Source organism: Sciurus carolinensis, unplaced genomic scaffold (genome assembly GCF_902686445.1).
Source record: "Sciurus carolinensis unplaced genomic scaffold, mSciCar1.2, whole genome shotgun sequence".
NCBI classification, from domain to species: domain Eukaryota; kingdom Metazoa; phylum Chordata; class Mammalia; order Rodentia; family Sciuridae; genus Sciurus; species Sciurus carolinensis.
This window is the reverse complement of record NW_025920483.1, coordinates 15,870-42,395: the sequence shown is the minus strand read 5'-3', so window position 1 is coordinate 42,395 and position 26,526 is coordinate 15,870. Positions and strand designations below refer to the sequence as shown.

The following is a 26,526-nucleotide window of genomic DNA, read 5'->3' as shown; positions in this document are numbered from 1 at the left end:
CAGTGTGGAGATTCCTTAGAAAACTTGGAATGGAACCACCATTTGACCCAGCTATCCCACTCCTTGTCCTATACCCAAAGGACTTAAAATCAGCATATTACAGAGATGCAGCCACATCAATGTTCATAGCTGCTCAGTTCACAATAGCCAGATTGTGGAACCAACCTAGATGTCCTTCAATTGATGAATGGATAAAGAAAATGTGGTATATATATACAATGGAATATTACTCAGCCATAAAGAATGATAAAATTATGGCATTTGCCTGCAAATGGATGAAACTGGAGAATATCATGCTAAGTGAGATAAGCCAATCTCAAAAAACCAAAGGAAGAATGATATCGCTAATAAGTGGATGATGACACATAATGGGGGGTGGGAAGTGTTAGTGTTGGGGTTGGAGTTGGGTTTAGGGAGGGGGGCAGGAATGGAGGAAGGAAGGACTGTATAGATGGATGGGAGGGGTGGGAGGGGTGGGGGGGAGGGAAAAATGGCATAATGAATTAAACAACATTACCCTATGTAAATTTATGATTACACAAATGGTATGCCTTTACGCCATGTACAGACAGAGAAACAACATGTATCCCATTTGTTTACAATAAAAAAAAAAGACGTGATAATACAAAAAAAAAAAAAGATTCAGTTAGGAAATGGCTTATCTCACTTAGCATCATATTCTACAATTTCATCCATTTGCCTGCAAATGCCATAATTTTATTCTTCTTTATGGCTAAGTACTATTCCATGGTGTGTATATATATATATATATATATATATATATACCACAGTTTCTTTATTCATTCATCAATTGAGGAGCATCTAGGTTGGTTCCACAATCTGGCTGTTGTGAATTGAGCAGCTATGAACATTGATGTAACTGCATCACTGTAGTATGCTGATTTTAAGTCCTTTGGGTATAGGCCTAGGAGTGGAATGGTGGTTCCATTCCAAGTTTTCTAAGGAATCTCCACACTGCTTTCCAGAGTGGCTGCACTAATTTTACAACCCAACCAGTAATGTATGAGTGTACCTTTTTCCACATCCTCACCAACACCTATTGTTGCTTGTATTCTTGATAATTATCATTCTAATTGGGGTGAGATGGAAACCAAAGGGCAAATGATCTCGCTGATATGTGGATGATGATACAAAATAGGGATTGGGCAAGAATGGAGGAAGAAGGAACTGTATAGAGGAAAAAGGGGTGGGAGGGGAGAGAGGGGTGTAGGGGTAGGAAAAATAACAGAATAAATCAAACAGCATTTCCCTATGTAAATGTATGATTACACAAATGGTACGCCTCTACTTTATGTACAACCAGAGAAACAAGTTGTACTCCATTTGTTTACAATAAAAAAGAAAAGATTCAGTTAGGGATAGATATATTTAAAGATTTGAGTACTATCAAAAACACTACTACCTAGCAATGCTCTCTTCTTCAAAGACTTCAAGGAGAATTGAAGCAGGAATGACTTTCTCGCTGCATCAACAAAAATCATCTCATCCACCTCTGTCTACCTTTCAGCTACCAATGATTTAGGATCCCAGATCTGCTACTTATAGCCATGTGGCCAAAGTCAGGTGACTTTATCTCACTGAGCCTTCATTTTCATGGCTATAAGATGGGGATGACAAAGCTTCCCTATGTTCTGGAAGTTGGTATGTCACAGGAACCCTCTGGTCCGCATGTATGGGGATGGTTTCCTGCCCAGTAACCCATCTTTCCCCTTCTCCCATCATCCCAGTACCACAGGTTCTCAAGTGGGTGGTTGCAAGGTAAGAGGATGTGGCTCCAGGAGGAGAACTCAGTTATGGGTGAGGTCCCAGCCCACTTGGGATGTGTACTGAAGAAGCCCGAGCAGGTGTGTTGGGGTTGCAGGTTCTGAGCAGGAGCAACTCCATGGTGACACTGTGGTTTGGGTTTGGATCTGATTCTACTCAGTCAGCAAAGAGCTCCAGGTCTCCATCCTCTTGGCTTTCAGGCCTCCATGAACTAGAAAACTTTAGCACAGGACAGGTGCAGAATCTACAGGGTCACAGGTGACCCATCCCCAAGTGCCAGCTTGCCAGTCAGTTGCTAACTGAGTCACAAATGACCAGCAGGACCACAGCTCCCTGGAGATTTTCCTTTGCATTAGGATGTGCTGCAGAAATCCTCTATTCTCTCCCAACCTGCATCCTTTTTTCCCCTTCGTGGGCACAAGAATTTCCAGGCATTGCAGATGTCAGGCTTCATTGCAAACAAACAAAAAAAGGACACCTCTTATTTTGAAAACAGCCAAGACAGATCCTTCTGTCTGTTGCCAAATAAAAACAGAGTTTCTTCATAAATTGTTTTGGTTTATGGGCTAAAGAATTGCTCCCTTTGACAGGAAGCAGTTCAAAGAGAAAACATTAAGGACCTTAGGAGCCATTGTGAGGTGAACAGAGAGGAGGTGGCACACCACAAACTTGAGCAGGTGACCTGTGGATTGAGTGTGGGCTCCTACTCTGTGGCACCCCTGCTGCTGTTAGTGCTGGATGTGTTTTGCTCAGCAGTGTGATTGACACTGAAGTGCTTGTAATGACACTAGAAACATCCTGCTGGTCTCTCCGACCCTTTGAACACCACCCAGTGTCTGCCTAGGCTTTTCTATTACTTTATTCCATTTTTCTCAAAGCAGATGTTGTCAAATCATCCTTACAGTTCTTTCTGAAATATAAGTACGATATGCTTTTTGCTGTGATCAATCAATGCAAGCTGACTGTGTGGGGGCAAAGGGAGCAAACCCACGTGTTCTTTTACCTCCACCATAATCTAACAGATTTGGATTCAAATTCCAGCTGTGCTGCTGATCAGTTGTGTGGTCTTGGGCAAAAGACTTTACCTCTCTGAATCAATTTTCATAGCTGTGAAATGGTCTTAACAAATAAATCTTCTGTTAAATAGAGAGCTGGCCATTGAATGTTTTCCCATGCTCAGCATCCTTCTCCCATTCTAACAGCAGCAACCACTCCAACTCTAACCTTTGATACTATGGGTACATGACTCAGTGCTGACCAATGAGACTACTTCCTTGGGATCCGAAAGGGAAGAAAAAGAAGTTTTCTCTTTCCTCTAGAACAACCAAGCTCAGGGGGTGCTAGTCTAGAACTGCATGCAACTATGTGTCCTACAGAGGGAGACCAGGTATGGCTGGATCCAAGTGTTCAAATAAAGTTCTGAGAGCTGCAACTCTTGTCTCATGTTCCACTCACCTCCAGCCTGGTTTTTAAAGGCCTGATTCCCAAAACTGAACCAATCATTCTGATCAGCCTTGATTGATTAGATGTTATCAATTATTCAGGTAGCCAGAGAGCAGTTGAGGGTCACTTCCAAAGAGAAGATTAGGTGTTTAGGTACTGCTCCTAAAGAAGAGTAAATGATCATGAAAAAGAACAATATCCCCCTTTCTCCTACTATTTAACCATATGCCAATGTACTTATTTTCCCTATCCAGCCACACATCTATCCATCCATTCATCCATCCATCCATCCATCCATCCATCCATCCATCTGGCCATCCACCCATCAGCTCATCCACCCACATATCCAGCCCTTCACTCAGTCATTCATCCACCTGCCACTCATCCATGCATTCTTTCATCAGAACTGTTGGAGGAACCTAACTAGTCACAAGAGAAATGAAAATCAAAACCGCAATGAGAGGTCCCTTCACACCCATTAGGATGGTGACTTTCAAAAAAAACAAAGAAAAAATACCAGAAAATAATTTCTGGCAAGGGTAGACATACCATAACCTGTGCCCTGCTGGTGAGAATGGGGGATGGTGCAGCTGCTGCAGAAGAAGCATGGCTGCTCCTCAGAAGCCCCCAGAGAATTGCCATGTGACGCAGCCATTCCAATTTTGGCTGTGTGCTCACGCATGCAATTCAGGGCACCTGTGTTTATGGCAACTACAATGCAGAAGCAGCCCATGCCTCCATTGCCAGATGAACAGAAGAAAGGATTTGGCTTGTATGTATAGTGGAATAGCTTTAATTCGTTCATTTTAAATTACAAAATACATATGAATTTATGTATAGTATTTTGGAAGAGAATGAACCCAGGTGTGCTCAGTAACTGGGCCACAACCTTCCCAACTGTGTAGGGGAGCCCTTGTAGAGATGACACAAATGGATAAGAGAGAAAGATGGGGGACAGATAATTAGAATTGGGTTGGTTAAGTGCAGGAGTGGGCTACATCAAGATGCCATCACCCCCCAACCAATTTCTAGCTTGCTAAAGGACCAGGTATAGTCTATAATACTAGGGCTTATTTCTGCATATGACTTAGGAGACCAGACTCTGCTCACAGACTCCTTCATTCACTCATTTTGCAAATATATCTTGTGGATTTGTGATTTGTCAGTGATTTTACTTGCCACTGCCTGTAGCCCTGGCATTAGTCCACTGCCCCTGCTCATGCACAATCTTTTGGAGGCCAGTACCAGGAAAGGAGAGAGTAGCAGCAGCCAGCCTCAAACAAATTTATGACTGCAGCCTGCCAGGAAGAAAGCAGAGAAAGGGTCAGGATGGGAGATTGGGTGCTCCTTCCTCTGCTTACTGACCATCTACTATGTCCTCAAAAAACATCTAAGAATATTATGTGCCATCATGTCCTGTTTCTACATGCAAACAGCCAGAGGTCCAGAGAATCGGAGTCATTTGCCTCATGACACAGATAATTCAATGGTATTGCCAGAATTGAGATCCAGACTCACTGACCTACCTCACTACCTTTATTTGTTAAGTACTCACTACACTACACATTGGGATCACCAGGAAAGGTATTTGAAAACTTTGTGATCAGTCTAGAGGTGCTGAACTGAGCACCCTTTCTCTCCATTACTGATTTGGGTAAAGTGCAGCATAACAAGGACATTCACATATCAGCTTTAATTTTCAAACCTAGCAGCACTTAGTGGGTAACCAAGTAGGAGTGTGCAAGTGGTACACTGTGCAACTCTAGATGCATTTGGCATCATCACTGGATTTGCATATTGATTACAGTGAACTTCCAGCAGATGCCAGTGTACTGTCATAAAGAAGGGGCACTAGGTTTTGTCCTGGTGTCATGGCCACCCATGCCACCCAGAGGTCATCCTTGGGGGATGGGCAATAGCTTCCCCTGAGGCCACGTCCACAGATGCAGGAAGTGTATTCTCTAGGTGCCACTGATGCTCACACCACTGTGGATGCCCCGAGGTCTTTTCTACTGGCACCCCTGCCACCACCCAAAGGTTTTCTCTTGGGACACAGCTGCCCCTGATGTCACTACTGCAGGTGCCCAGAGGTCTGCTGTTTCCAACACTGCCTTGGACACCTGGCTGCCATCTACACTACTGCTGTCACAGCTCCTACTGCCAACACCTCTGCCACCAAAGCCACTGCCACTCCATGCAGGTCACCTGGAGGTCTCTGGGTGCTGTTGTCACTGCAGTCACAGCTGCTGCTGCTGCCACTGCTGCCACAATCTCCCACCTGCTGCCAACACCACACCTGTCTGCAGCTGCTGCTGACCCCTGCCTGCGGCCACCCCTTCCTGCTACTACCTCTTTTCCCACTGCCCAGAGGTCCACTGCCAGGGAGGCTCCAGGTTTGGTTGTATGTGGCCACATCCATTTTGAGACACCAACCAGAGCCTGAGGTTTGTTTGGGATGCCAGTGTGTTTGCTGCCACTGCCATCTTCAGGCACAGCCACCCCTGTATGGGGACACTGGCCAGGCTCTGGAGGCTCAGTGTCAGGGTGCCTTTGGGTTTGGATGCAACTGGGTCTTCCTCCTGGGATTGTGGGTTGCTACCCTCTAGTTCCTGTCTCTCAGGAGTGCTCATCCCTGGTGGTCTCTCTCCAAATTCCAGTGGCATTGAGATCTTGGGATTGTGAGGCCCAACACAGGACATCTGAGCCCCAGATTGGTGTTGTAGTGATGGGGTCTGCCAGGGCCTGTCTGGGCCAGCCTGTCTTGTGGGAAGTCAGAGGCAGGGCTGAGAAGCTTTTGGACCCTGGCAGACAATGTTTCAGTTTTCCACCAAGATTTATTTTATTTTTACTTTTTCTTCTCCAGCATCAAGCAGGATGCCAGTATTTGAAGCAGGGTGTTTTTTTGTGCACCACTTTGTTGAAGATGGTAATATTTGCATGGTGTTTTGCAGTTCTTTTGTATATTCTGTATATTATTATATTTTTATTTTTTCTTCTCTTCATATGTATTCTTTCTCTCACTTGTCTGTCTTCCTAGATTCCCTTTCTACCATTTCTCCACCTAACCGTCATTCTCGCTTGGTACCTCTTCCACTCTTCCTGTGGATTTTTGCTTCTGGATTCTCTTTCTCTCACATGAACACCATGTCCTGCACTGTTTCTGTTTTTTCTTTGTCCACTATTTGAGATCATAAATTCATTTACCAAATTTTCTGTTTTTATTGTGAAGAGTGAATAAACTCATTATTTCTGTTTACAGTGAGAGGGCAGTGGATGCCTTGCCACAGCTATTAGATTTACACTGGAGGTTGTTGATATTGGTCTCCCTCTTAAATGTGGGATATAGAAAATCTTCAGTGACAATGTAGGTCTGTAGGGTAGAATCCATATTGCTTCAGATTTATGTAACTAGATGGGAAAACACAAAAGTAACATGAAAAAAACAAAAGAAAGAAATGTCACAAACCAACCAAGATGCACCAATAAGAGAAGCCACTGAAAACACAGTAGAAGAAGTACACTAAAAACAGTTTAGAGTGTACATAGTTAACCTGATCTGTGAAGTAAAGAAGGGTATAAAGAGTGAAATCAAAGAGAAAATTCAGGAAGTGGAAGAGCACTTAAATGAAGAGTTAGAGACTGTGGAAAAAAAAAACAGTAATCCTTGAAATGAAGAAATCAATATATCAAATTATAAATTCAATGGAAATTCTCACCAACAGATTAGACTATTTGGAAGACAGACCCTCAGATAATGAAGACAAAATATTTAATACTGGAAATAAAGATGACAATGTAGAGAAAATGGTAAGAAACCATGAACTGAAGTTCCAAGAATTATGGGACAGCATGAAAAGTACAAATTTAGGAATTATTGGGATAGAAGAAGGAGTAGAGACACAAACAAATGGAATGCACAGAAAATCTCCCAAATCTATAGAATGAAATTAAAAATCAAATACAGGAGACTTACAGGATCCCAAATGTGCAAAACTACAGAAGACCTACACCAAGACACATGATGATGAACATAACTACAATACAGAATAATAATAAAATCTTAAAGCAAAAAAAAAATATTAAAGAAAAAAACAAGTTATGTATAGGGAGAAAAATTTGAATCTCAAATGATTTCTGAACCCAGACACTCAAAGCCAGGAGGTCATGGAACAACATATTTCAAGCTCTGAAAGAAAATTGATGCCAAACAAGAATAATTTTATATACAGTAAATTTAAGTTTCAGGTTAGTATATAAAATAAAAATCGGGCTGGGGAGATAGCTCAGTTGGTAGAGTGCTTGCCTTGCAAGCACAAGGTCCTGAGTTCGATCCCCAGTACCGCAAAATAAATAAATAAATAAATAAATAAATAAATAAATAAATAAAAATCTTCCATGATAAATAAAAGTTAAAAGAATTCACAAATAGAGAGCCTATACTACAGAACATTCTCAAAATTATTCCATAAGGATGAAGTGAAAAAAAAGTGAAAAAACAGCAAAGGGAGAAACTATACTTAAGAAAGAGTCAAAAGACAAACTGATTCAAATTATGACCAGGAATACAAGTCATCTCAGTAATAACATTGAACATTAATGGCATAAGCTCATCAATCAAAAGACATAATCTTGCAGATTGGATGAAAAAACAAGATCCAACAATATGCTGTCTCCAAGAGACTCGCCTCACAGGCCAAGACATCCACAGACTGAAGGTGAGAGGATGGGGAAAGCACATCACTGATATGGATTGCTTCAACAAGTAAGAGTTATCATGCTCATATCAGACAAAGTAGACTTCAAACCAAAGTAAATCAGAAGGGACAAAGAAGGTCATTTCATTCTACTGAAGGTCATTATAGAGCAGCAAGACATAACAATTTTAAACATTTATGGTCCAAAGAGTGCAGCATATATATATGTTAAGCAACCCTACTCAATTTCAAGAATCAAACAGATGACAAAATAATACTGGGTGACTTATCACCCATTTCTCACTACTGGACAGATCATCCAAACAAAAACTAAAGTAACTACAGAAATAAATAATACAATAAATAATTTAGACTCAACATATATATATATATGTATATATATAAATACATATATATATATATACATATATATATATAATATTTCATCCATCAATAGCGAATACACATTTTTCTTGGCAAACATCATAGATCCTTCTCTAAAATAGATCACATCTTATGCCACAAAACAATTCTTAGTAAATACAAAATGGAGATAATACCCTGCATTCTATCAGATCATAATGGACTGAAATTAGAAATCAATGATAAAATAAAATTTAGAAGCTACAATAACACATGAAGACTACACAACACATTATTGAGTGATAAATAGATAGTAGACAAAATCAAGGGTGAAAGGAATAAATACTTAAAGGTAAATGAGAATAGCAATGCAACATACCAAAATCTCTGTGACACTATGAAGACAGTACAAAGAAGAAACTTCAGTGCATTCATCTCATTTATTAAAAGAACAGAAAGTCAACAAATAAATGACCTAACATTACATCTCAAAGCAGAAAAAGAAACAACAAAAAAGAACAACAAATCAACACCAAAAATAGTAGAACACAGGAAATAATAAAAATCAGAACTAAAATCAATAAAATTGAAATAAAAGAAACAATTGAAAAAATTGACAAAATGAAATGTTTGTTCTTTGAAAAATTCAATAAAATTGATATACCCTATCCACATTAATGAAGAGAAAAAGAGAGAAAACCCAAATGAATAACATACTCAATGAAAAAGGAAATATCACAATGGACACAACTGAAATGCAGAAGATAATTGAAACTATTATGAAAATTTATTTTCCAATAAAATAGAAAATATTGAAGATATCAACAAATTTCTAGAGACATATGTCCTGCCTAAATTAAATCAGGGGGTCATACACAATTTAAGAAGAAAAATTTCAAGGAAAGAAATTGAAAATGCCATTAAAAGCCTAGCAATTCATAAAAACCCAGGACCAGATGGATTCTCAGCTGAGTTCTACAAGACATTCAAGGAAGAATTAGCAACAATATTGGTCAAATTATTCCATGAAAAAGAAAAGGAGGGAACCCTTTAAAACTCATTCTATGAGGCTGATATCACCCTGATACGAAAACCAGACAAAGACACATCAAGGAAAGAAAACTTCAGACCAATATCCCAGATGAACATAGAAGCAAAAATTCTCAATAAAATTCTGGCAACTCACATACAAAAATGTATTAAAAAGATAGTGCACATGATCAAGGGGGGTTCATCCCAGGGATGCAGATTTGGTTCAACATATGGAAATCATATCAATAGACTTAAAAACAAGTATTATAGGATCACCTCAATAGATTCTGAAAAAGCCTTTGACAAAATACAGCAGCCCTTCATGTTCAAAACACTAGAAAAACTAGGGATAGTAGAAATATGCCTCAATATTCTATGTCATTTATTCTAAACACAATGCCAACATAATTCTATTTTTCTAAAATTTTTAACTTTATTTTTTCTAGTTAGTTATACATGACCATAGAATGCATTATATGTTTGATAGATCATACATAAATAGAGTGTAATTGCTCATTTTTCTGATTATACATATTGCAATATTACATTGACCATGAAGTCATACATTTACATGAGGTAATAATGTCTGTTTTACTCTGCTGTCATTCCTTCCCCCATACCCTTTCCCTCCCTTCACTACTCTCTCCCTAATATATAGTTACTCTATTTTTCCCAACCCCCTTTTTTTGAATTAGCATTCGCATATCAGAGAAAACATTTGGACTTTGTTTTTTGGATTTGGCTCATTTCAGTTAGCATGATATTTTCAACATAATTCATGGAAAACAATTAAAAGCATTCCCTCTAAAAACTGGAACAAGACAAGGATGACTGCTTTCCCTACTTTTATTCAATATTGTCCTTGTAATTCTAGCCAGAGCAATTGGATGAAGAAAGAAATTAAATATATACAAACAGGTAAAGAAGTATTCAAACTACAACTACTTGCCAATGAGATGATTCTGTATTTGGAAGATCCAAAAATTTCCTCCAAAAATCTTCTAGAACTAATAAATGAATTCAGCAAAGTAGCAGGATATAAAATCAATATCCATAAATCAAATACATTCATATACATATGCAATGAATCCACTGAAAGGGAAACAAAGAGCACTACTCTAATCACAAGTGCCTCAAAAAAATAAAATGCTTGGTTATCAATCTAACAAAAGATGTGAAAAACCTCTATAATGAAAACTACAGGTCAAATAAAAACAAGAAATTGAAGAATACCTTAGAAAATGGAAAGACCTCCCATTCTTCTGGGTAGGCAGAATTAATATTGTCAAAATGGCCATACAATCAAAAGCATTTTAAAAATATAATGTGACATATTAAAATGCAATGACTCTTTTTATTGAACTAGAAAAAGAAATCATGAAATTCATTTGGAAAAACAAGAGACTTTGAATAGCCAAAGCAATCCTTAGCAATAAAAGTGAAACAAGAGTCATCTCAATACCAGAACTCAAACTATACTCCAGAGCTATAGTAATAAAAACAGCATGGTATTGGCATCAAAAGAGACATGGTGACCAAGGGTACAGAATAGAAGACACTGAGAGAAGTCCATGTAGATACAGGTATCTCATATTAGACAAAGCTGCTGAAAACATTCACTGGAGAAAAGAACTTATTCAATAAATAGTGCTGGGAAAAATGGAAAGCCACACGTAACAAAATGAAATTAAATGCTTATCTCTCATCCTGCAGTTAATTCAACTCACTGTGTATCAAAGACTTAGGCATTAGAACAGATACCCTATGACTACTAGAAGAAAAAGTAGGCCCAAATCTTCACCATGTTGGCCTGACATCCTTAACAAGACCCCTAAAGTGCAAGATGTTAAATCAAGAATCAGTAAATGGGATGAACTCAAAGTAAAAAGTTTCTTCTTGGCCAAAGAAACAATCAGTAATGTGAAGACAGAGCCTAAAGATTGGGAGAAAATCTTTACCACATACACCTCAGATAATCCATTAATCTCTAGGATGTATAAAGAACTCAAAAAATTTAACACCACTAAAATAACTCAATCAATAAATGGGCTGAGGAACTGAACAGACACTTCACAGAAGAAGATATAAAATCAAAATGCAAATCAAAACTACTCTAAGATTTCATCACACTTCAATCAAAATGGCAATTATAAATAATACAAGCAACAAAGTTGCCGAGGGTGTGTGGAAAAAAGGTACACTCACACATTGCTAATGGAAATACAAATTGGTGCAATCATTATGGAAAGCAGCATGGAGATTCCTCAGGAAACTTGGAATTCAGCAATGGAATTCACCATTTGACCCAGTTGTCCCACTCCTCAGTTTATTCCCAAAAGACTTACAATCAATATACTACAGTAACACAGCCACATCAATGTTTATAGCAGCTCAATTCACAAAAGCTAAACTATGAAGTCAACCTAGATGCCCTTCAACAGAAAAATGGATAAAGAAGATGATACACACACACACACACACACACACACACACATACACACAATTGAATATTACTCAGATTTAAAGAAGAATGAAATTCTGGCATTTGCTGTTAAATGGATGGAGTTAGAGAATATCATGCTAAGGGAAATAATGCAAACCCCCAAAATCAAAGACCAAATGTTTTCTCTGATATGTGGAAGCTAATTTATAACAAGGGGGAATTTGGAAGAATAGAGTTGCTTTACATTAGATAGAGGGGAGTGAAGGGAGGGTAACAGGTTTGGGGGAAGGAATGATAGTAGAGTGAAACAGACATTACTCCTTAGGTACATGTATGACTGCCTAACTGATGTGATCCTGAAATATGTATAATCAGAAAAATGAGAGATTTCACTTATTTATGTATGATCTTTCCACATGTATAAATGGATTCTACTGACATGTGCAACTAATTAGAGCCAATAAAATTAAAAAAATTAAAAAAGAAAAATAAACAAATGCCCAGGGAAGGGAGTCATTTCTTGTCCCCTCTCTCAGCCTTTCTCCAGGAAGTTCAATTAACCATGGGTTGCTACATTTTGGATTGTAAATAACTGCCCTAAGTGTCTCACTACTCCCTCCTGAAATGTTACAGATGCCTGTAAAAAGAGATGTTTCCTCTTGTCTGTTTCTGTGAGCATGCTTTATGATAGAGACCATGCATGAGACCTTCAGCTGCTTTATCAGAAATTAAAAAAAAAAAAGAGGAAAAAAGCCCCACTAATATGACATCAAATAAATATTGTGAGAAACTGCGGATCAGGGCTCAGAATTTGAGATGTTTTTTGCCTCTAGGCCTGCAGTGTAAAATGAAGTTTGGAATTCTCTCTGAGTGTTGCTTACTGACTCTCAACCAGTCTATTTCTCACAACCATGCACCCCCTCAGAAACTTGGTGACCTCTGTGCTCACAGTGGGTGGTTACAGTGGTGATGTGGTCCTTCCCTGCTCATACCTGGAGGAGGTATAGGGCATGGGTCTTCCTGCCAAGTGGAAGGCCCTGCCAGCACTGGGTGACTCGTGGTGTGTACACTGAGTGGGTTGCCCAGAGGCTTGAAGAGCTTGGGGAGTGAGGGAGTGACTTGTGACATGGCCACAGTAGGGGTAGGATTGACAGGTGCTGCGCAGAGCTTCCCTCAGCTCCCTGCAACAGCCTGCATCTGTGAGTCATGGCAGTCATAACAAGGCTTGTATATTATACAGTGATTATATTCTCCTCAATTTTCAGGAAGAAATGTTCTCCCTTATGCTGATATGTATGCTCAGTTGATCTCAGATGGTTGCAAACATATTTTATTACTTACAGCAACAGTTGTTCATGTACTTTATCTTACTTATGGAAAGACTTTACATTTACAATATGTACAATTTTCTTCATATTATCAATCTGTCTTAACTGATTTTCAGCTCCTGTTGCTTTCAATGCACCTTTGGATGAATGCCTTTCCTTATTGTGTCAAGTCTCTCTTGCTTCTTCTATAATCTCATCTATTCCAATTGCCAATGCAATTACTGTCTATACTGACAGAGGAATACAACAGGGTGTAGTATCTATATTCACTGATAAAAAAAATAGACTGATTATTACACATTTGCTCAAGCTTCTCTTCAGTGAGCAGAATTAGTTGCAATTATTTTGGCTATTTATATGTTTCCCACTGCCTTAAACATGGTTACAAACTCTCGGTATATAGCCAAACTGATGCCTCATATTTTCTCTGCAATTTTGTCCCCTCATTTGGACTCAAATTTGTTATCCCTGTTTATCACTCTGCAATCTCTTTTACAGGATCATACAGCTCCAATATTTATTGCTCATGTATGTAGCTACACTCAAATTCCTGCACCACTCACTGAAGGAAACCTTCTTCATGATGCTGCTATAAAATCACTTTATTCTCTCTTTTCAGACACTGTGGAATCACACAAATATTTTCATCAAAATGCTTGATCTTTAATGAAAACCTTTTCTATTTCTTCTGGACAGGACTTTTTCATTGTTAATAATTGCTCTCATTGAAACCCTTTCCTTCCCCTACTTGGGAAAACTTGAACCCTAGTGGCTTACATTCTAATACACTTTGGAAGATGGACATAACTCATTTTCCTTCCTTCCACCCCAAATCTTTCCTACTTCTTACCACAGATACATCCTCAGGCATTATATAGGCTAGGGCACATTTTTCAGAGAAGGTCTCAGCCTGTATCTCTCATTTGATTCTCTGCATTGCACCATGGGTAAACCTCATCACTTAAAAATTGACAATACCCCTGCTTTACTTCCAGCATATTTGCTCAATTTATGATCAATGGAATATAATTTTAACCCATGTAATTCACCACAATCATACCAGACAGGCCTTAGTTGAATGTGCACACCAAGTGCATAAAACGTGCCTTTTAAAACAAAAACAAAAAATGGAACCTAGCCTGGATCGTGTTATTAATGCTCTCAATATTGCCTTGTTCACAATAAATGCTCTTACTTTACAATATGAAGATAATACACATCACTCTCCTCTGCCTTGGACAGACACCTCACCCCTAAGAAAGCACTACCAAAGATTTATGTAAAATCCGGATTCCACCAAACGCTTCATGCCAAGACCCTGTCCCTTTAATTACATGGGGAAGGGGATATGCTGCTATTCTTACTCCTACAGTTCCTGTCTGGATTCCTACCAGGTGTGTGAGACTCACCAATAATCATGAGTTGGCATCAAGGACTTCACGATCCCATTCCCAAATCAATTTGATTCTAGATGAAGAAGACTCTGATTCAATGAAGGAAACTCCAATAAGAACAAGAGGCCCAAGAGGCCCGAGGGGCCCCCAGTCTTCTAATCATGTAGTGACTTGGGGGGGGATATAAAGAGTTTAACAACATCTGCTCAACAATTGCTATACTAGATGGTTTTAAAATGTACCCCAGAAATTTTGGTTACATCTCTCTTTGCAAAACTTTCCCAAAATTCCACAACTATCTTGTCTATTTTTGTGTTATTTCTCTGTTTTATCCCTGTTGGTGGTGCCCCTGTACAGAAAACTGCTCTATCTTTGATTTCCCACACTCATTATAATATTTGTGTCCACATAGAAGAAATTGTTAACTCTTCTAAAATTTATATCAATCAAGTTACACTTGATAATAGGGCTGCTATTGATTATTTCCTGTTATTACATCATAAGAAATGCCATGAATTTAATAATGTGTTGTTTCAATTTAACTGATAACAGTAACCCCATTCAAAAGGAATTGCATCATCTCAAAGACATTATAAAAAAGATGTAACAAGATGATGGAGGTTGGGCTTTATTAGATTATTTAACCTCATGACTACCAAATTTTATATGGATCAAACAGCTTTTCATTGGAGGATATTTATTGACACTTGCCTTGTTATGCTGTGCTTGTATTTGACATTGTTTCTCCACATTCCTTAAAGATAAAACAAGTCATGTCTATTCAAAGGTCATGCAATACAAAACAAAACGGGGAGTTGTAGAGATTCAGACCATGAGAAAGTACAAAGGAGTGTAAGTCCTTTGAGTGAGCAAATTTTTCAGGACAATAAAGGCCTTCTGTTTGTCTTGCTTACAAATATTCAGCAACTCCTCTGTCCTTGAGGCCTGGAGACATTATATTTTAAAAATGGTACTGGAGGACTCTGAGAAGCAAGTGAGTTATATGAATCTGCTCATGCACAAAGTTAACTGCACTAATGTAATCTGATACCTCCCTGGAACAGACAATAAAACTGAACTGGCTTTCCATGGGAGCGACTTCTTGTTGTACACCATCCTGTTTGCTTTCCTCTTTATTTGCTCTCCCCTTAACCTTTATAGCTGGACCATTAATATCTGCAAACGATTTTTAGTGATGCTGCCTTATTAACTTTAAAAATACTTCTTCTCTTGGAAAACCCTTCCCTTTATGGCCAGATGCAGGCCAGTCCTGAAGCTGCTCAGGGGCTCAGGACAGGTGTTCCCTCCCATGTGCCTAGGGACAGAAGATGCAGAAGAACCTCAGGGAAAGCAAGGCCAGTCATTCCTCAGGAGATGCCTGCCCAGCTCCACTCAGTGCAAGCTGACAGATCCCACTTCCCTGAATGACTGGACAGCATTTGTTACTGAAAGGAAGGGGACAGTGTACTGCAGCACCCCCTGTGAGCTGGATGTCCTGCCCGAGCCAGCTCTCTGGTGTGCTAACTGGGAGGCTCCAGCCTCAGGAATGGAGTCCAGCTGAGGTGCCCCCTGTACCCTCCACAGGGTTCATGCTCATTGGGATTGAAGTTAAGCTGAATAGTCTCTCCTCACTCATCATCCAGACCCTCCCAGTGATCCTGCAGCATCTGGAGCCTGCATGGGGTGCCCTGTATTCCTGCACCTGGCTTAGGGTCTGCCTGAAGTTTTTCTGAGGCCTGGCAAGAATGGGGTGTGACTAAGTGTGCTGTGGCCCATGGCACCCAGGGGCATCTGATGCAGGAAGATGTGCTCACACTCCTTGAGGGTTTTGGGAAATGATCTCCACTGGCACCAGCTGTGTCTGGACGCTGTGCAGAGGCTTTCAGTTGCTCAGTCCAGGTCACTTCTTAGGTCTCTGTCACCCCCAAAGTTCTTCCTTCCTGGTTCCCTCTCCCAGTCTGGTTTTCCTAGGTGGTAGAACTGCCCTTCACACTCAGGAGCATTCTCCTCAGGCTGGGCCTCAGCTACTCATGTGCCTTGGGTCCCCCCACCAGGAACAACTCAGCTTTCCTCCTCTTCCTCAGTATGGTCTCCTGAGGATGTGATGGCCACGGTCAAGCCTGTTCCACCCTACCTTCTTCCAACTACCCCAATGCTCCTTCCAGCCCATGGGACAGTCAGGGCACAGCTGCTCAGGAGTGCCTGCTTTCTTCTGGCTGCTGTGAGCATACTGCATCCTGCTGGGGACATCTGAGTCCAGGCATCTAAGTGTTTCACTCTTAGAAAAACCTCAGGGGGCATTTTGAGCAACTTGTCCCCCCCCCCAGGGATGGCAATCAAGCCTCAGGGTAGACAGAGGTGTCCCCTGGAGTGCCTATCAGAGAGAGTGAGGGGTGAGGCATGTCTGGCATGTTCATGAGCAGAGGATGAGGAAGGCAGCTGCTGGGGAATCCTGAGGGCCAGACCGTGTTGAGGCCTGCAGACAGGTTGCCAATTCCAGGGGTGGACTACAGGTCTGTGCGACAGTGAATGATGCTGAGGGGGTGCCAAGTTGCAAGTTGGGGAATGAGGCATATGCCAGCCATGTTCATGATGGGTGCTGCCTGGTGGGGTGGGGTGGGCTGTGGATAGCAAAGAGGTCTTGGAGGGTCTTAGGTATTAACCTTTGGGGGGGGTGCTGTTACATGGTCTGGGCAGCACCTAGCCTGAGACCTCCTTTCAGGTAAATTGCTCTAGAGTCTATGGTGGACAACCAGGGACAGGAAGGGTGGGACAGGGCCTACAAAGGGGACAAAAACCTTCGCTGTATTCTGTCCAACTGCTCTCATGAGCAGACCCTTCTGATCCCCCCCCCCTTGCAAAATGACTGTCCAACACCTGGCATCATATCCTCAGACCTGGCCCCATGTGCCACCCAGGTTGCAGCAGTCAGCCCTGCACTGGTTTCACCCTGGGGGCTCCATGTTCCCTCAGAGACACACAGAGATAATCCAGGCCTGTTCAGGTCTCTGACTCTCCCCCTTGTCCTACCAGGTGGAGAAGTCCCTGCAGTGTATCCAAAATGGGAAGTGCAACACCATGTATACCTCGCAACAGAGTGTGGAGAACAAAGAGGGCAGCATCCCCAGCTGGCAGGCCTTCCTCACCACTGTGGGTTTCTGACTGGACTCCCCCAGCTAGTGGTCTCCAGGCAGCTGTCTTCTTCCTAATCTCCGACCTGGATGACCGGCTCCAGAAGTGCAGCAACACCCTCCAGTCCCATGGGTGCAGGACTGTCAGACCCTGGTGAACAGAGGGGCAGAGGAAGAGGTAACCATGGTCCCTATGTTCTTGGGGAAGCTGGGACTCACAGCTAGGAGGGGCAAGTCATTCTGAGAAATGATAAAAGTCCCTGACCCAGCTCCTGCTGCTGATATAGGCCAGACATGGGCTGTTCACCCAATGGATCCTATCTGTATGAAGCAGAGTCCATGCTAAGCAGTCCCAACCCAGCTTGGCCTCTTCTGGGATAACATGAGGTGACATTGGGCAGGCATTAGTTCCAACTCATACTGTCACTGGCAGCCATGGTTCTGACAAAGCTGCAGGCAACCAGAGTGAAGCAGGCTGCTGGGACTGTGACTATACCTGGAGGACTGTGGCAGGGTCAGGCTTCCTCAGAGACCACTCTCTCCAAGTCATATGTGGACACATTTCTTTTAGGTCCAAGCCTGAAAAATGCCACCAATGCTGAGCATTGGGACTCTCTCCCCTGGAAGGTGGCAGGACTGTGTTTTTAGAGGCCCCACTGGATAACTCCTGCCCATTGTCTTGGTATAGGTCTGCCCAACCCTGCCCTCCAGACCTACAAATTCATCACAGCCTCAGAGAAAAATGAGCAGCCAATCAGCTGGGTAAGTGGATCCCAGATGGCTGAGCCAAGTTGAGACAGAAAGTGTGAATTGACCACAGACAGGACCTACAAGTCATGCAGTCTCACTGCTCTTTTCTGTCTGAATGATCAGTAGGGAAAGGGACAGGCTGGCCCTGCAAGGGTAGGTCCTAATAGCATCATAGCACAGAGCGCCTCCGATGACACTCTCAGAGCCTGTCATCTGTAGTCTAGGGTAGTTCCTGAACTAGCCATTCTGTGTTCTCCTGCACCCTGTCAGCCCACCCCATCTCTTTCATTTGATTGACAAGTGTCATAGCCACCATCTCCAGTCACCATCTCCAGCCCACATGACACAGGGGCTTTGATTAAAGTATGTTTCATGGCTAAAACTAAACAGTCACCAAGGCAGTGCAATGAATGAGTCAAGCCTGCTTAGCAATTTTTACTTTAGTGCTTACTCTGAGTATGATGCAGATCTAACTCAGGGATTTGGATGATTCCAATTCTTAACATCGTGTAGGTCCTTCCCAACTTAGCCTTGAGTGTCTCTGTGCCCACTCACTCTCCTTCTGGCCAGTGATGTCTAAAATTAACCCAGGGTGACAGCATGTGTGGGCTTCTGGGTGGGGGAGCAGACTTTGAACAGCACAGAACAGTTTTTCTGGTCCACATGAAGTGTAATCATTTGAGAGAACAGTCAGTACTGTATCAGAGATCCTGCCAGCAGCTCACTTTCAGCAGAAACATTTCTATGTGCAAATGAAGCTGTCCTGTCTGGAGCAAGTTCTGGGGTTCTCAGCAGGGCTGGAGCCTCCTCTGACCTGTGGCTGTTCCAGGCCAGGATTTGAACATGAAACCTGCCCATGGGCCACTCCCTTCAGTCCCTGCCCGTTTTGTAGGAAGCTGTTCCATCTGCTTGTGAATAGCACCAGGAAGGCACTTCAGAACACTTCATGTCATGACTCCCAGAATTCCAGAGGCCTAAAAGCCTGTGCACCACAGAAAGGGATAACTAGATCCACACTGAGGGCACGTGGGGTTCATAAAAGTCAGTCGTCACATTCTATGATTTCAGAGGAAGCCTGGAGCCACAGGGAGGTCTCCTGAGCCCCTAGGGAACCCTCTGGAACCCCTCAGTGCAGCATGCCCTGCCCCAGGGCCCTGACCTGGGCATGCTTATCTTCACTGCTCTTGCTCTTCCTCAGCTGGGGCCTCCTGTGGCAGCATGTGCTCCTTGTGCAAATAGCCTGTGCTTGGTTCTCTCTCTCTCTCTCTCTCTCTCTCTCTCTCTCTCTCTCTCTCTCTCTCTCTCTGTCTCTGTCTCTCTGTCTTTTTCTTATAATCTGCTGGTTGAAGTTTGTTAAAATATGGTGGGAATGATGAGTGCGATTTTAAGTAGCAGATGTCCTCAGGGGAGCCTCTGCCTTCCCACCCACCCAGGTTCTCCAGCTGCTGCACTGCTGCCTGGCTCTTGGGGACTCAGCTGAGGTCAGTACTGCTGCCCCTGACTCCCCTCCTCTGCTGCCCCTGCCCTTTCCTGCTCCACCCTTCTATTCCCTTGATTTAACCTTTTAAGTTCAACTAAAGTAGCAGGGGTAGAACAAACTTTGACACTGGGGACACACAGGAAGTAGAGATCACAGATGAGAGCCTGGACCACAGGACTCTTCAGTGGGCCAGGTTCTCTTCCCTGAGTGCTGGGGCACCAAGATACTCCTTTCACCATGAACTTCAATTTCCTGAAGATGGCTTTAATGAAATGCATGAGTAAATAAGGAGATCACCAAGTCCCCTAACCTGGCCTTCCTTTCCTGTGGCCTCTTCTGTGTGTGAATTTTGTGTGTGATGGGGGATGAGAGACTGGAGTAGAGCCAGGTGCCAGGAGGTCATGTGACCTTTGTCCCCATGTACTTGGGTCCTGCTGCCTTTCAGCTCCCCAGAAGACAGCAGGCGCTAACCAGGAAGGCACCTTAAGAAGAACATAAAACACTGTACACACACTTGGCAAGAGGATCATGACAATGACAGCAGACAAGGACAACTCAGGGACTTGAGGTGAAGAGGTTGGGTATGTCAGGTGCTCATGTCTATCTCCCTCACTCAGCTCCACTAGGTGCTGGTGCAGCTCCAGGCTGGTGAGAAAGAGCAGAACTTTGCACTAGTTCTCATTCAGATCTCCATCACTATTCACCTGTGGTAGCTCCCAAGATGCCACAAATTCCTGGCAGCACTCTATAGGACGCAGCACTCCATAGGACACAGCACTCTTGACTAACTTGCTTCTCCTCCAGGTTCTGTTGGGGAGGCTCTTAGGGGTCTTACTTCAGTACTTTCTTAGATGATGTTTTATAGTGTAGAGACTCTGCTGCTACCACATGATTCCCAGGCCATCCTCCAGCTTTGTCTCCTTTCCCTGCATTATGACATCACCTACCTCCTCTGTCCACATCACCTTACTAGGAACCTGCTGGGTTCCAGTCATTGTAGAGTCACCCAGGATTTGCAGTTAAAGAAAACTTATAATCACATTGCCAGAACAGTGGTTACAGTGTTGTCTGTCACTGGCTGCTGGGAGCTAGGAGGAAGTAAGACTTGCTGAGATGCCCTTCTGGGACCAGGCCATCTAGTGCTTCACCTTCAAGACCCTTGTTCAGTACAGGAGGCTCACTGTGGTTCTTCTCCCTAACATAGCTGGCCAGTTCCTGACTCTATGGCAGCTTATTTACAGCAGGTACATATGCTGATGAAGCCCCCGAGAGTCCCCGGGTCTTCCTCCCCCAATCCCCCCAAGTGCCTGGTGGCTTGCCTGGGAGCCTGCACTCCCCAACTTTCTCTTGAACACCTGCTGTGTGCAGGGCAGGGTTCCAATTCCTGAGATGTGGCTGTGAGCAAAAGAACAGCTGCCCTGCCCTCCTGGTGCCATCCCTCTGCAGAAGGGGACAGGCAGACCCAATCAGGACTGTGTCCCAGAGCACCTGCAGTTGAAGGGGCACATCAGCATTTGGTGACTGGCTGGAGGTGGGCAGGGTGCAGGGAAGGCCTCAGAGAGACACGGGGTGTTGACAGAAAGACCCAGGCAGGGGAATAGCCAGGTAGAAGAACAGGGGCTGGCATGGGGCAGTAGAGAGCAGGCAGTCCATGGGTGGAGGAGGCAGGGAGAGGCTGTCCTCACTGCCATAGATACCAGCTATCAGGACACTGAGGTCCTGAAGGGGAATTTTTCTTCCTGCCTGTGAACCTGGGCACTCAGTACTGGGCCTCTTTTCTATTTTCTAACCTGTTTTCTAGATGACACTGTCAGCTCCCCTCAACATGGGGTTGGCTCTGTGTTTTCAGACACATGGTTTCTTTCAAGGATGAAGGGGGCCCAGGGCTTCCAGTCCCCTTTATGACACCAGCAGCCTTCACAAGTTGTGCTACTTGCTTTTCTTCCTGTGCATTTAAAACATAGTCTCCTGGCTAGGGATGGTGGGGCACAGCTGCAATCCCAGTGGCTTGGAAGGCTGAGTCAGGAGGATTGTGAGTTCAAAGCCAGACTCAGCAATAGCAAGGCACCAAGCAACTGAGACCCTGTGTCTAAATAAAATATAGGACTGGGGATGTGGCTCAGTGGTTGAGTGTCCCTGAGTTCAATCCCCAGTACTGGGAATAAAAAAAGTCTCCTGAAGTAAATAAGGCAAATCTGGTGAATTTAGATAAACACAGATGTAGTCAGCAGGTATCACAGGCAAGATTGAGAAAAGTCAGGCCCAGGCCTGGAGAGTTCTCTTCACCTGTGAGACAGGTCATAGACCATGATACAGGTCTGTGGGCCAGGACAGGTGACCATGCCTTTCCAGTAAAGGAGGAACTTATGGCCCTACAGGTCCAGGCAGCCTGAGGCCCCAGCCTTCTGTGCTCCACTCCTTACCTGTAACACTAGATGCCAGCTGTGTCACAGGGCACAGTCCAGAGGAGCACAGAGTTCCCATGCTGGCTCTGGGACTGAGACTAGGGCTGATTCTTGGGAGTTAGGGTGCTAGGTTCACATGAGGTTCTTGCGGCCTGCTTGCTGACTAAGCACTGGGCAGAGAGCAGCACCTCAATGCCAGGCATCCAGAACAGTTTTCTGCTGGTCCTACACAGGGTGTGGGTGGGTGGACACCATTCTATGGGAGTAATGAATTCAGATGCTTGGGTAAAAGTAGAGGTTTTAGAAACAGAAATGTTACATTTATATAACTGATTACTCATTTTAAAATGATGATTGAACTCCCTGAGACCTTCCTGTTGCTTTCAGGGATTATTTGTTCTCCAGTTCAGAAAGGACAATAGCCCATGGTGACAGAATACCCAGTGATTCTTCCAGGGAACCTTGGTCCAAAGGCAAAAGTGGTGTCAGACCAGTGTAAGGATCCTTGAGGAAGAACAAAACAGGAAGAGATTTCCCCTCAGGGAGCTGTGCAGTCCTGAATCACACAGACTTCAGATAGTGGCCATGTTGTGTATAGAATACTGTCACTTTTACATTGCCAGATCAGAGGACAGGGCATGGGATCCTAGGTGCCCTTTCCCCTGGGGGCTCAGTACAAATCCTCATGAGGGTTTTAGTTGGAGCTATTTGATCTTCCAAGGAAGGCTGGTCAAGGTATGCAATACTCAAATCCTGCAGGCCCTTCATCCTGTGTGTTGGTCCCTGTATGTGGATAGTCATAGGCCACATGTCTGAGTTTGGCATCTTTCCAGGGACAGGAGAGGACCTTGTTGAATGTCTAACAGAATGGTCTTTCTCTGTTGCTCAAGATGTCCCTGAAATTGTGGACTCATGTGTTCTTCCTGTCTCCCAAGTACCTGGGACTCCAGGTATGTGCCACCGCACCTGCTGTAATGGCTCTTGAAATTGTCTCTCTGCAGTGTCAACAGCTCAGCAATCAGCCTCATGCTCAGGAAGCTCCACAACAGTGGTTCTTCTGCTCTGAGTCTTCTTAGGATTGTGGGAGTTGGGGAGCAAAGCCCTGGGCTTTGGCATGAGATTGAACTCCCTGTGAGGTGGCTCAGTCAGGAAGATCAGAGCTAACAGACAATAAGCCCATGTGAGGACCCTGTCCTTGCCCAGGAGTAACCTTCCTGGGCACCAGCTTTAAATATGGGCCCCAAGGCTACGTGGAGCATCCCATATTTTTTTCTAGATAGTGTAAGTAGACTGTTTTATTGTGAAACAACAGAAAAGATCAAAATGTTTAGAAGCCTCATTAAGCCCTGACCTCAGTGCTCAAGAGCCTGATTCAGAGCAGGAGGTGACCAGAGCTCTGTGGGAGAAAGCAGAGGGTAGGCAGCAGCTCCACACTCAGCAGCAGGAGCCTTCTCAGAGACAGGGACAAGGAGGCTTCAGTCACCCTCAGACACACCCTGCCGGTGTGAAGCAGTACATTGGCACCAGCTCTGTCCTGTCTAGCATATGAACCTCCCTTAGGACACAGCTCTGTGAATCCGTTTCTCCAAGTTTCTATCTCTGTGAGGTTGGGCAGGAGGAAGTTATCCTGAAGACTAAAAAGCAGGCCAACTGGTGCACCATGCACTTCACCCTGCAGTCACTGCTGTCTCTCTTTTGTAAGACCCTTCTGTGAGGTCCTGCCACACTCCTCCTAGCTGCATTTTGGGAAATGGGAGAGAAGTGATGAGACTTTTTCATGTTTGTTTTTAGGGACTGTTTAAAAGCAATGAGCACACCTGTATTCAGTGGCTGAACAGTCCATCCCAGCACTGTGCAAAAATGAGGCAATAAACAAAAACCTCTTCTCTCATGGAACTCGAACCTGTGGGAGCCAGACAACTGAAATATAGGTAGCAGACCTGAGGGGCTAACACATGCTATAGGAAAAGCAGGGTCAGGAGAGAGGGTGCCATGGAGCCCACAGAACATGGTGAGAGGACAGGCCTGTCCCTCCATGGGGCAAAGAAGGCCCACAGGCCTGGCAGGAGCAGGTGCCCAGACATGCAAGGTGCACCTGGCTGGAGTGTGTTCTCCAGGTCTGCAGAGCCAGTGCTGGCTGCTATGTGGGCATGCAGTGCAGGAGCTGGAACCCACAGCCTCTGCTGGAGAACGTGCCTCACAGCAGGGAGAGGGCCAGGGATGGATGCCCTGTTGTCGCTGGTCAGGAAAGCAGCAGGAGGAATTGGTGACTGTAGCTTGGACCCGCTCTGTACTGTGACAGGTGACAAGAGTGGAGTGCAGGGAGAAGTCAGTGTGGAGATGCCACGATGCATGGAAACACCCAGGTGCATGCAGGTTAGAGGGAGGAGGACTGCATCCCATGGGTACCTCATGTTCAAAGCTCACATGGACAAGAGGAAGCAGTGACAGCAGCGGGTGCCCCACCTCAGGAATGAGGGTGAATGCTAGGTCTAAAAGTGCAGGCCTCCTGGTGGTACTGCAAGTGCAGGGGAGAGGTAGCTGAGGAGCAGTCGGGGGGGGTGACTCCTGGGGTCTGCTGGGACCACCAGGACCTGCTGCAGCAAATGGAAGTTGTGGGAATAAGCTCAGAGGTCCCTGCTGACCTTCAGTCACAGGTCAGAGCAGGATGGGAGATGTGGGTTCTTCTGCTGGTGACAAGGAGAGGTGTGGAGACAGTCTCAAGGGTGTGGCTGTGGCTTCCATAGCATAATTTTGTCCCTACCTAAGACTTAATTCCTTTTCCAACTGCACTTTTGCTTTTCAGGATTGTAACATGAATTTCACTTGTACATAAGTAGTATTTGCATAATTTCCTGCTAGCTTTCTAAGGATGTTTGTAATTTTGAAAGAAAAATGGAAACCATGTAACATTTTAACTGTCCATGGAGCACCTGTGCCTTGTGCTCAGCCTGAGCTCCATCCCCTCCTCCATGAGCGTAGCCAGCAGGTTCAGGTGTGGCTCAGAGGGTTGTGGCTCAGAAGGCTGAGGCCCCAGGGGGACAGGACTACAAAAGGCCCAACTGTGCTATGCCAGTTGATCCACCCTGTCAAGGAGCCAGCTGTCCCCCCAGGACTGCCCCATGGGCAGCAAGGATGAGGAGGAATAGAGCTTCTCCATCATCAGCACCTAGCCCTGGCACTCTACCCAGAGGGCAGGGAGGTGTGCTTCTCCTCTTACCCCAAGCAGCCCTTTGGGGCACAGCTGTAGGGTTGAAGGTCTTGGTGAGCTCCAAGGAGAGAATTAGCACTCCAAATTCTCCAGTGAAGATGACTCTGATCCTCAGTTCCAACTCACCCTTCCAAAAGGTCAGGAAGCTGACAAGCTCAGACATGGGCCAGGTGGACCAGTCCAGCAAGAATCCAGAGAGCAAAATAAAGTCCCAGGAGGATGGCTGCCCCAAGCTGAATGCGCAGGAGCTGGCCCAGAAAATACTGGAAGAGATGCAGAGTCACCTCATTGCAGGAGAGTGCCCCCAGAGAAGTGCACCCAAGGGTCCCGGGCAAGACCCAGGAAGATGTGCTGGCATCCCCAAGCACCCTGGTCTCCAGAGCCTCAGAAACTCACACCTTCAGCAGGCCTGTCCTCTCCAATCAGAAGAGCCAGCCATTGACTGTCACCACAGCCTGTCTAGGAGCTCGTCCCTGCCCAAGGTGAGCTCTGGGTATAGCAGCCCCACTTCTCAAAGTGAGCAGTGGCCACCCTTCTCCCTGCAACTCCCAGGTCTCCCTGTCCAACAAGCTGCTCTTTAAATGGAAGTGCTCCAGCTCTCCCTGCATCACCCACATTTCTTATCTGTTCCAGAGAAATCTAAAAATTGACACAGTGCACTACAAATAATCCTGCTTTACACTTAGACCCCCAGATCCTCTTCTCCATCCCACCTATCCAGGCAGTTGTCCCTCTCTCACCCTGCCAGGATTATAGAGTATTACTATTCTCCATTTGCAGGTTGCCAGGCTCAGAAGAAGATGAGGTTCATAGAAGGACAAATCTTTATGTTGAAAAGTAGCATTCCTGTTTCTCTCCATTTGCTTAGCCCTATAGTTTTGGGTTTATAATCCTCCATTATCAGAAATGAATTTCATCCAATATTGAGATATTTATTAAATGGGTAGCAATTGTGTATTTGAGCTTCAAAGAATAATAATACTCTATATAATTACCCTCAATATACTTATATTAAATAAATGTTTTGAAATTCTAAAGTAACTTTACATTCCAGAAGCAGAACTCAG

General features: G+C 43.9%; 1 pseudogene; it reads left to right on the top strand.

Annotated features, from left to right (window-relative positions):
- Window positions 1–3,809: 3,809 nt before the first annotated feature.
- On the top strand, window positions 3,810–26,128 carry LOC124975773 (tetratricopeptide repeat protein 28-like; annotated as a pseudogene).
- The last annotated feature ends 398 nt before the right edge of the window (window positions 26,129–26,526 follow it).